This window comes from Callithrix jacchus, chromosome 4 (genome assembly GCF_049354715.1).
Source record: "Callithrix jacchus isolate 240 chromosome 4, calJac240_pri, whole genome shotgun sequence".
Taxonomy (NCBI): Eukaryota; Metazoa; Chordata; class Mammalia; order Primates; family Cebidae; genus Callithrix; species Callithrix jacchus.
In genome coordinates, this window is record NC_133505.1 from 93349036 (window position 1) to 93357725 (window position 8690).

Consider the following 8690-nt stretch of genomic DNA (forward strand, 5'->3'; position numbering starts at 1 on the left):
CTCAAGGTCAAAAAGTAAGAGGCAGAGCAGGACTCAAGTCTAATTTCCATTATCTGACAGCAAGGCTTCTCAACATTGGCACTATACACATTTTGGGTTGATGAATTCTTTGTTTCAGCAGCTGTCCTGTGCATTGTAGAAAGTTTAGCAGTGTCTCTGGCCTCTAGCACTAGAAACCAGTAGCAAAACTCCTCCCCTACCACTTGTGACAACCAAAAATGTCTCCGTATATTTCCAAATGTTCCCTGTACAGAGAAGACAAAATCACCCTAGTTGAGAGCCACTGCTTTAACTTTCTGCCGTAACCAGTAGATGTAGGCTAGAGTTCCAGGCCTGCCACTAATTTACTTTATAATTTCTCAGGTGAAAACCTTGCCTTTTCAGGTCCTGTTTCTTATTGCAATAATTAATATTGTTGTTTTTTGCATAGACTCAGCCAAAAGAAAATCATGGAAATGATGGTGTGAGGGGAACCAGGGAGTTAAGAAAACTGAGATGTTGTTCCAACAGCGCACACGTCAGGAGCACAATACATGTTCTCCTACAGAGGAGGCCATATGGAGCAAGCCCACACGCTATAGCCCTGAGAAGACAAATGAAGGCTAAAAGGTATTTTCAGGGAAAACAAAGCTACATATACACAATGCCCTATTCACCAGGAAATAAATACTTCAATGTCCTTGGTTTTCAGGACACAAACAAAATTGTATTAAATAAAAAGCATTCTTAAGCCTGCCGGAAAGGTTAATGTCTTTATGAATTATTAAAACAAATCCCCAAAGATTAGAAAGGAAAAAAGAAGATATTATGTTTCCCCATGACATGTATCATTGGGCATTTGTCCATATTACTCAAGAGGATATTTATGTAATGTTACAAAACATTTGAAAGTACCTCGTTGGGTGTTTTAGACGTAGGAGGAAGGTAAGAGACTGTGTTGCTGAAGAAAGGCAATTAAAAAAAGTGACTGGTCTTTGAATAGAATCAGGATGATACCATCAAATGTCAGGATTATGACTTTGATTTGATAAATGTCCATCCTATTTTCAATTTTTTTTTTTTTTTTTGAGATGGAGTCTCACTTTATCATTCAGTCTGGAGTACAGTGGTGTGATCTTGGCTCACTGCAAACTCTGCCTCCTGAGTTCAAGCGATTCTCCTGCCTCAGCCTCCTGAGTAGCTGGGATTATAGGCACCCACCACCATGCCCGGCTAATTTTTGTATTTTTAGTAGAGACACAGTTTCACCATATTGGCCAGGCTGGTCTTGAACTCCTGACATTGTGATCTGCCTGTCTTGGCCTCCCAAAGTGCTGGAATTACAGGTGTGAGCCACTGCGCCCAGCCCCTATTTTCAAATTTTTTTGCTGATGGAAAGATAATGGCATTTCTGGTGGGGAAGTGATACTCTAATGTTAATTCACTTTGTTTTTTTTTTGTTTGTTTTTTGAGACAGGGTCTGGCTCTGTCATCCAGGCTGGAGTGTAATGGCGTGATCTCAACTCACTGTAACCTCTGCCTCCTAAATTCAAGCGATTCTCCCACCTCAGCCTCCCAGGTAACTGGGACTACAGGCAAGCACCACCACACCCAGCTTATTTTCATGTCTTCAGTAGAGATGGGGTTTCACCATGTTGACCAGGCTGGTCTTGAACTCTTGGCCTCAAGTGATCGGCCTGCCTTGGCCTCCCAAAGTGCTGGGATTACAGGTGTGAGCCACAGTGCCTAGACTATTTATAATCTCATAATTGTAATTTTAGGTTCTCTCCTTGTTTTTAATTTATCCCTTTTCTTAAGTTGCCAAGCATCACTTCCAATTTTTTAAGAGTTCCTCTTAATGTTTCAAATATACCAATTATCCTATAACTTTCTTCTTTCTCTTAAGAAGCAAAGTTAACTTCACAGAAATTTAGATTGGAAAAGTCAATTAATCAAATATTTTCAGCAAAATATTCAATATCCTCAATATTGGGAATAATTTTGGAAAGTTGCAAATTTTCCCCATTTAATTTAAATTAAAATTGAGTGTGGGGAGAAGGTGTGGCATAACTAGATTTCCACATGCAAAATAATGAAGTTGAACCCCTATCTCACACCATTTACAAATTAATTCATAATGGATCTACAACCTAAATATAAGAGCTGAAACTATAAAACTCTTAGAAGAAAATGTAGGGCAAATCTTCATAACCTTGGATTTGGAAAAGGATTCTTAGATATAACACCCACAGCATGAGCAATAACAAAAATAGATAAATTGGACTTCATCAAAATTAAAATTTTAATGCACCAAAGAACACTATTAAGAAAGTGAAAACACAGCCTATAGAAACTGAGAAAATATTTGCAAATAATATGTCTAATATGGGTGTAATATCTAGAATATGTAGAAACTACTAAAATTCAAAACAAAAAGACAAACTAATTTTAAAATGGGCAAAAGACTTGAGTAGACATTTCTCCAAAGAAGATACACAGTGGGCAATAAGCACATGAAAAAGTGTTCAACATTATTACTAGGGAAATGGAAATCAAAACTACAATGAGACACCACTTTGCACTTACTAGGATGACTATAACTTAACAAAACCACAGGTGTTGGTGAGAGAAATGTGGAGAAATTGGAACAGTTTTATGTTGCTGGTGGGAATGTAAAATGTTGCAGCCACTGTGGAAAACTGTGGAAAACAGTTTTGCAGTTCCTTAATAAGCTAAACATAGGATTACCATATGACCCAGCAATTCCACTCTTAGATATATACCCAAAAGAACTGAAAACAGAGACTCAAGTAGATCCATGTATTCAAATGTTCATTGCAGCATTATTCTCAATAGCCAACAGGTGGAAGCAACACAAGTGTCTGTCAACAGATGGATGGATAAATAAAATGTGGTTTGTACATGCATTACTCAAGCATAAAAAAGGATAACATTCTGATACATGCAACAGAATAGATTAACCTGGAAGCCCTTATGTCAAATGAAAGAAGCCAGTTACAAAAGGACAAGCATCGTATGATTCCATTTATATGAAATATCTAGAATAGGCAAGTTAATAGAGACAGAAAGTAAATTAGAGATTACTAAGGGCTAAGGAAAGGAGAATGGGGAGTCAATGCTTAATTATTACAGAGTTTCTGTCTGGGGTAATGAAAGTTTTAGAAGTAGATTGTAGTGATAGTTGTATGGCACTGTGATGTAATTAATGCCACCAAATTATATACTTGAAACCAATTAAAATGGTAAAATTTATGTCATATATAGTTCACCACAATTAAAAAGTTCAAAAAAAAAGTGAGTGAGAGGAAGCCTATTTAAAATATAAGGAGACTGGCTGGACACAGTGGCTCATGCCTGTAATTCCAGCACTTTGGGAGGCTGAGGCCGGCAAATCACCTGAGGTCAGGAGTTCAAGACCAGACAGGCCAACATGGTGAAACCCTGTTTCTACTAAAAATATGAAAATTAGCCGGGCATGGTGGCAGTTCCCTGTAATCCCAGCTACTTGAGAGGCCGAGGCAGGAGAATTGCTTGAACCTGGGAGGTGGAGGTTGCAGTGAGATCATGCCACTGCACTCCAGCCTGGGCAATGGAGTGAGACCCCATTTCAAAAACAAAAACAAAAACCACCACCACCAACAATAACAAAAATAAATGTAATTATATATACTTAAGGTATACAATATGATATTATGGGATACATGGGGGCCTATATAAGCTGAACATTTAAAGAGAGCAGTTTGTTTAGGGAGTAGAGATAGGGACAAAAGAAAGGACAACAAAATATTAATAATGATTTTGTGCATTACCCATATTTTTTACAATAAGAGTATATAAAATTAAATCTGAAAAAAAAATAAACCTAATAAGAAACACTATGAAATCAGAGACCTACCACTCTTTCATATGTGTATATTTGGTTCAACAATTGAAAGCTGTTTATAAAATAATGTTTACAAAGCCAGCCAATTAACAAACATCTGTTATAAAATCATATAGTGAATCCTTTTAAATATTTCTTGCCTCTCCATATATGTCAATGTCTCCCAAATTATGCATCTCCAGTGCAGACCTCTCATCTCTGACTTTCAGCTGCCTTCTTCTTTTTTTTTTTTTTTAATTGAGACAGAGTTTCGCTCTTGTTACCCAGGCTGGAGTGCAATGGTGCGATCTCGGCTCACCGCAACCTCCGCCTCCTGGGTTCAGGCAATTCTCCTGCCTCAGCCTCCTGAGTAGCTGGGATTACAGGCATGTGCCACCATGCCCAGCTAATTTTTTGTATTTTCAGTAGAGATGGGGTTTCACCATGTTGACCAGGATGGTCTAGATCTCTCGACCTCGTGATCCACCCGTCTTGGCCTCCCAAAGTGCTGGGATTACAGGCGTGAGCCACTGCGCCCAGCCCTCAGCTGCCTTCTTGTCGTCTCCACTAGGATGTCATCTCATAAACTTAAAATATTCAAAAGTGAAATCTTGCCGGTACTTTCTTCACTTTCTTTCTCACATCCAAAGCACTGATCCTTCTCAGTGTTCTCTGTCTCAGTAAACCGCAACACCATCTGCCCAAGTGTTGAGGCCAGAAACTTGGAAGTCTTCATCCTTCTGCCTCAAACCCGACATCCAGGCTATATTCAAGGCCAAAGTTTTTACCTTTGAAATACATACCAAAACTTTTCACTCTTTTCATCTGCACTTCCACCACTCTAATCCAAGCCACCTTTATCTCCTGCCTGGAACACCATAATAGCTTACTGGCACTCCTTTTCTCATTCTTGCCCCCTCCAACCCATTATCCATTCCATAGCCAGATTAACTTTTAAAATGGAGACTATATATTCTCATTTCTCTGCCCTACTATGGCTTTCTACTACATAGAGGGTAGAGGGGAAAAGGCCAAACACTTATCTGGACAACAAAAACCTGTGTAGTTGTGTCCTTGCCTGCATCTCTAACCTTGTCTTTGCATATCTCCAAAGGATACTGGACTCCAAACATGTTTTCCTTGTTACAGTATCTCCTTTAGACACTACATCCATTCTGTTCCTCAATCCTGCAATACTCTGTTCCCCTTAACCTGAATCAGAGTGGCTTCCCTGGACCCCACTAATCTAAATTAGGTCTTCCTTGGTATTCTTATTCATTATGTTGGCATTTTTTCTTCATGCCACTTGTAAGTTGTAATCATAAACTTGTTTATGTGATTAACATCTGTAAGAACACATGTGCTTTAAGAGAAGGAACTAGAGTTGCCAGATCAAACAAATAAAAATGTAGAATTCACAGGAAATTTTGAATTTCAGATACTACACATAACAATTGTTTGATTCTCACTACGCCAATTTACCAAGCAACCTTCTGAGTAATGATTTTTCTGCTGAAATTGTTTATGCTTTGCAAGGAAGTCCTCCTGAGATTAGATACAAGAGTTCCAGTTCCTGGAGATGCGTTTTATAAATCAGGCTCCCCGGGCTTGGCTCATGTGGATGAATCACTTAAAATAGATGAAACTTTGAGTAGACAATACAACTGACTTTCTGAGCTTTTGGAACTGAGTGCCAGTTCCGACTGTGGTGACACTGTAGAGACCCCTGCTGAGCAGCCTGCTCGTTCTTCTCTATTGCAGGATTGAGCTTTGCCACATCAGCAACTTCTCCCCCGACACAGAAGGCTTTACTTCCTGCGAGGTTCAGGCAATGTCAAGCTGGCCTCTGGGAGGAAGACAGGCAAGGCTACCCTGCATAAATACTGTCCAAAAATCCCTTGCACTGCTGGGAGCCAGAGAGCTGCTTCATAATCCCCCAAAAGTGCTGTTTTGAAACTTGTGTTTCAGGAGCACTAGATTTCCAATTGCCTTCCAGACTGCCAGCAACACTCCCTGAAAAATTCATCAACTTTCATACCCAGCTCCTTTCAACTCTTAGTAACAATTATGCTCATCCTTGAGCACTTGACCATTTCTTCAGATTTTCACAGCATCTCATCCAATGCTTACCTCCATCCTCAGTAGTGGGCAGGATGTATGGTATAACTTTCAATTTAGCGTTAGAAAAACTGAAACCCAGAGAGGTAGGAGACTCATCCAACACTTCCAGTAAGTCAGTAGCAAATCCAGCAGTAGAAGAACCCAAGTTCTGCATGGCTAATCTCTACTCTCTTCTGAGTGCTGGATTCTCTGGTCCATTTATAACTGTTCTACCTTGCACACAAATCATTTGACCCCTAAAGAAAAGTGTTTCCTCTCATGGGCATCATTCCGCCTCTGGGTCCTGTTGTGCCTGCTGACGCTAGCAAACTCTTTAATTCCCTGTTTGAATACAAGGCAATTTTATTTTTGAACATAGCCTATTTGGAAACAGGTTTCCCAAACAAAAACAGTGTTTCCCAAACCCAGGATCTGTGGCCCCTGAGGGTTTGTTGTTATGTTCTCAAGTGTCTACAAGAAGTTTATATCTACGTTGTTTTACCTACGCTTTTAAAAAATTAACACAGAGGCCAGGCATGGTGGCTCACGCCTGTAATCCCAGCACTTTGGGATGCCAAGGAGGGCGGATCACAAGGTCAACAGATTGAGACCATCCTGGCCAACATGGTGAAACCCCATCTCTACTAAAAATACAAAAAAATTAACTGGGCGTGGTGGTGTGCGCCTATAGTCTCAGCTACTTGGGAGGCTGAGGCAGGAGAATCGCTTGAACTGGGAAGGCAGAGGTTGCAGTGAGCTGAGATCGAGCCACTGCACTCCAGCCTGGCGACAGGGGGAGACCCCATCTCAAACAAGCAAACAAACAAACAAACAAACAAACACACAGAAAAGCAAAAAAGTTGAATGACCAGCTCATATTTCAGGACTGCCAGAGGATTTCAGCATTGTGCACTTATATTTATGAGCATTCAGCAAACTACACAGCACTCAGGCCCAATACAGTCCACCACCTGTTTTGTAAATAACACTTTTTAAGACCCAGCCATGCCTAGATGTTTACTGTTGTTGATGGCTGCTTTCATGCTAGAACTGAAGTGTTGAGTAGTTGCGACAGAGACAGTATGTCCTTCAAAACCTAAACTATTTATTATCTGGCCCTTTGCACAAAACATTTGCATTGTACTTAAAATCATACTGGAACCAAGTACCAGAACTTTAATTATCTCAGCCTATGAGAAACAACACGTAATGGGTATGCTCAAGAGAAAGCCAAATAAATGAAGCCACGAGGGGTAGATGTACAGCGGGAATGAAGCCTGCTAGTACTTTAATTGGAGACAAAAGGTAGCCAACAAACAAGCCGTCAGCTGGCCCACAGAACAGATGAGCCCAGCTTCAAAGAATCAGGCTTCTATAGTCAGTAGCTGCTTCTCTCAATGAGTAGTGATTTAGTTTCAGCAAAATGATATCTTTTGTCTGCTAAACTTTATTTTAATTGCGTTGGTTTTGTAATGTTCAATTTTTATTTGGTAAATATAGGTATATAAGAGCCATAAATCTACATGTAGTTTTAAGTTGTATACATGTAAGTAATTATATGTTAAAAAAATAATTTCGACACTGGGAATCCATTAAATAGTAGAAAGAACAGTACCCACATAGGCCAACACATGTATATACACACCACTTGCAACGTTTTTAAATTTCCTGTATAAGCATTGCCACTTTTAGAGAATCTCCTATTAGAAACAGTGCTATAGCTGTCCTGCATCCACACAGAAAATGTCCCTAGAAGGTCCTGGACTGCTCCTCTGTGCGTCTCCTTGCTGCTCATTCACACCAGCCCTCACACTCTTTGCTCAGGCTTGGCATTCTTTCTCGGTTACAGCCTCTGAAAGCCTGAGAGTCAACCACACATTCCACATCAGCAATCTGATTTTGTGGCAGCTTATCCAGAAAGAGCACATGTGATGCAGCACAAAATTGGATGGCAGTATGACAAGGTTTGCAATATTTTAGATAACTTCTCTCACTGAAACTTTTTTAAAAGAAGTAATAACTACCCAATTACAACAAGTGCAATTTTCCCATTAAATAGACAAATCCTGCCATAAGAGAAATAAGCTTAACTTACCTCTTGACACGGATGTGGAGATTAAGAAGAGATCCAGTCAGTTGCTCATTTGATTTAAAAAAGCATGAATTGATTATATTGTTTCCCTGAGAGCAAACTAGTGCTTTAAGCCCAGGAAAATGGTTTCCAAGACAGTGTAAGCCAAACAGGTGTAACCTGATCATTTGTTTTGGCTCATAACTTAGATGAGAATTCTTGGGTCTCTGCTGTTTTCAATATATATTGAAAGAGAACTGAAACTGGAAAAAATCCAAAGTCACTCATATACACACAGTTCATTGAATATTCCTTTGTATAAAACCTTGCTATCATCCACACAAAGAAGCTGGAACAATGAGAATGTGTTTCATCTCTTTAAATAACTTTCCAACATTTTATCCAAAGCTATCTACAAAAATTCAATGAGCAAAATAACAAGTTAATTTATGTTTGATGAGCTTAATTTAACTTCACATGTCCTATTCTTGGAAGTCCAGAAAGTAAAAGGGCATCATTTTCATTTTCATATTTTTAGTAAATGTAATGTATACTATTATGAAAAAAAACTAATAGTATAGCAGTAGAGAGAAAAGTAAAAATCACTTTCCCGACCCCAGAAATCATTGATAACAGACATTTTCTGTGTATATAAAA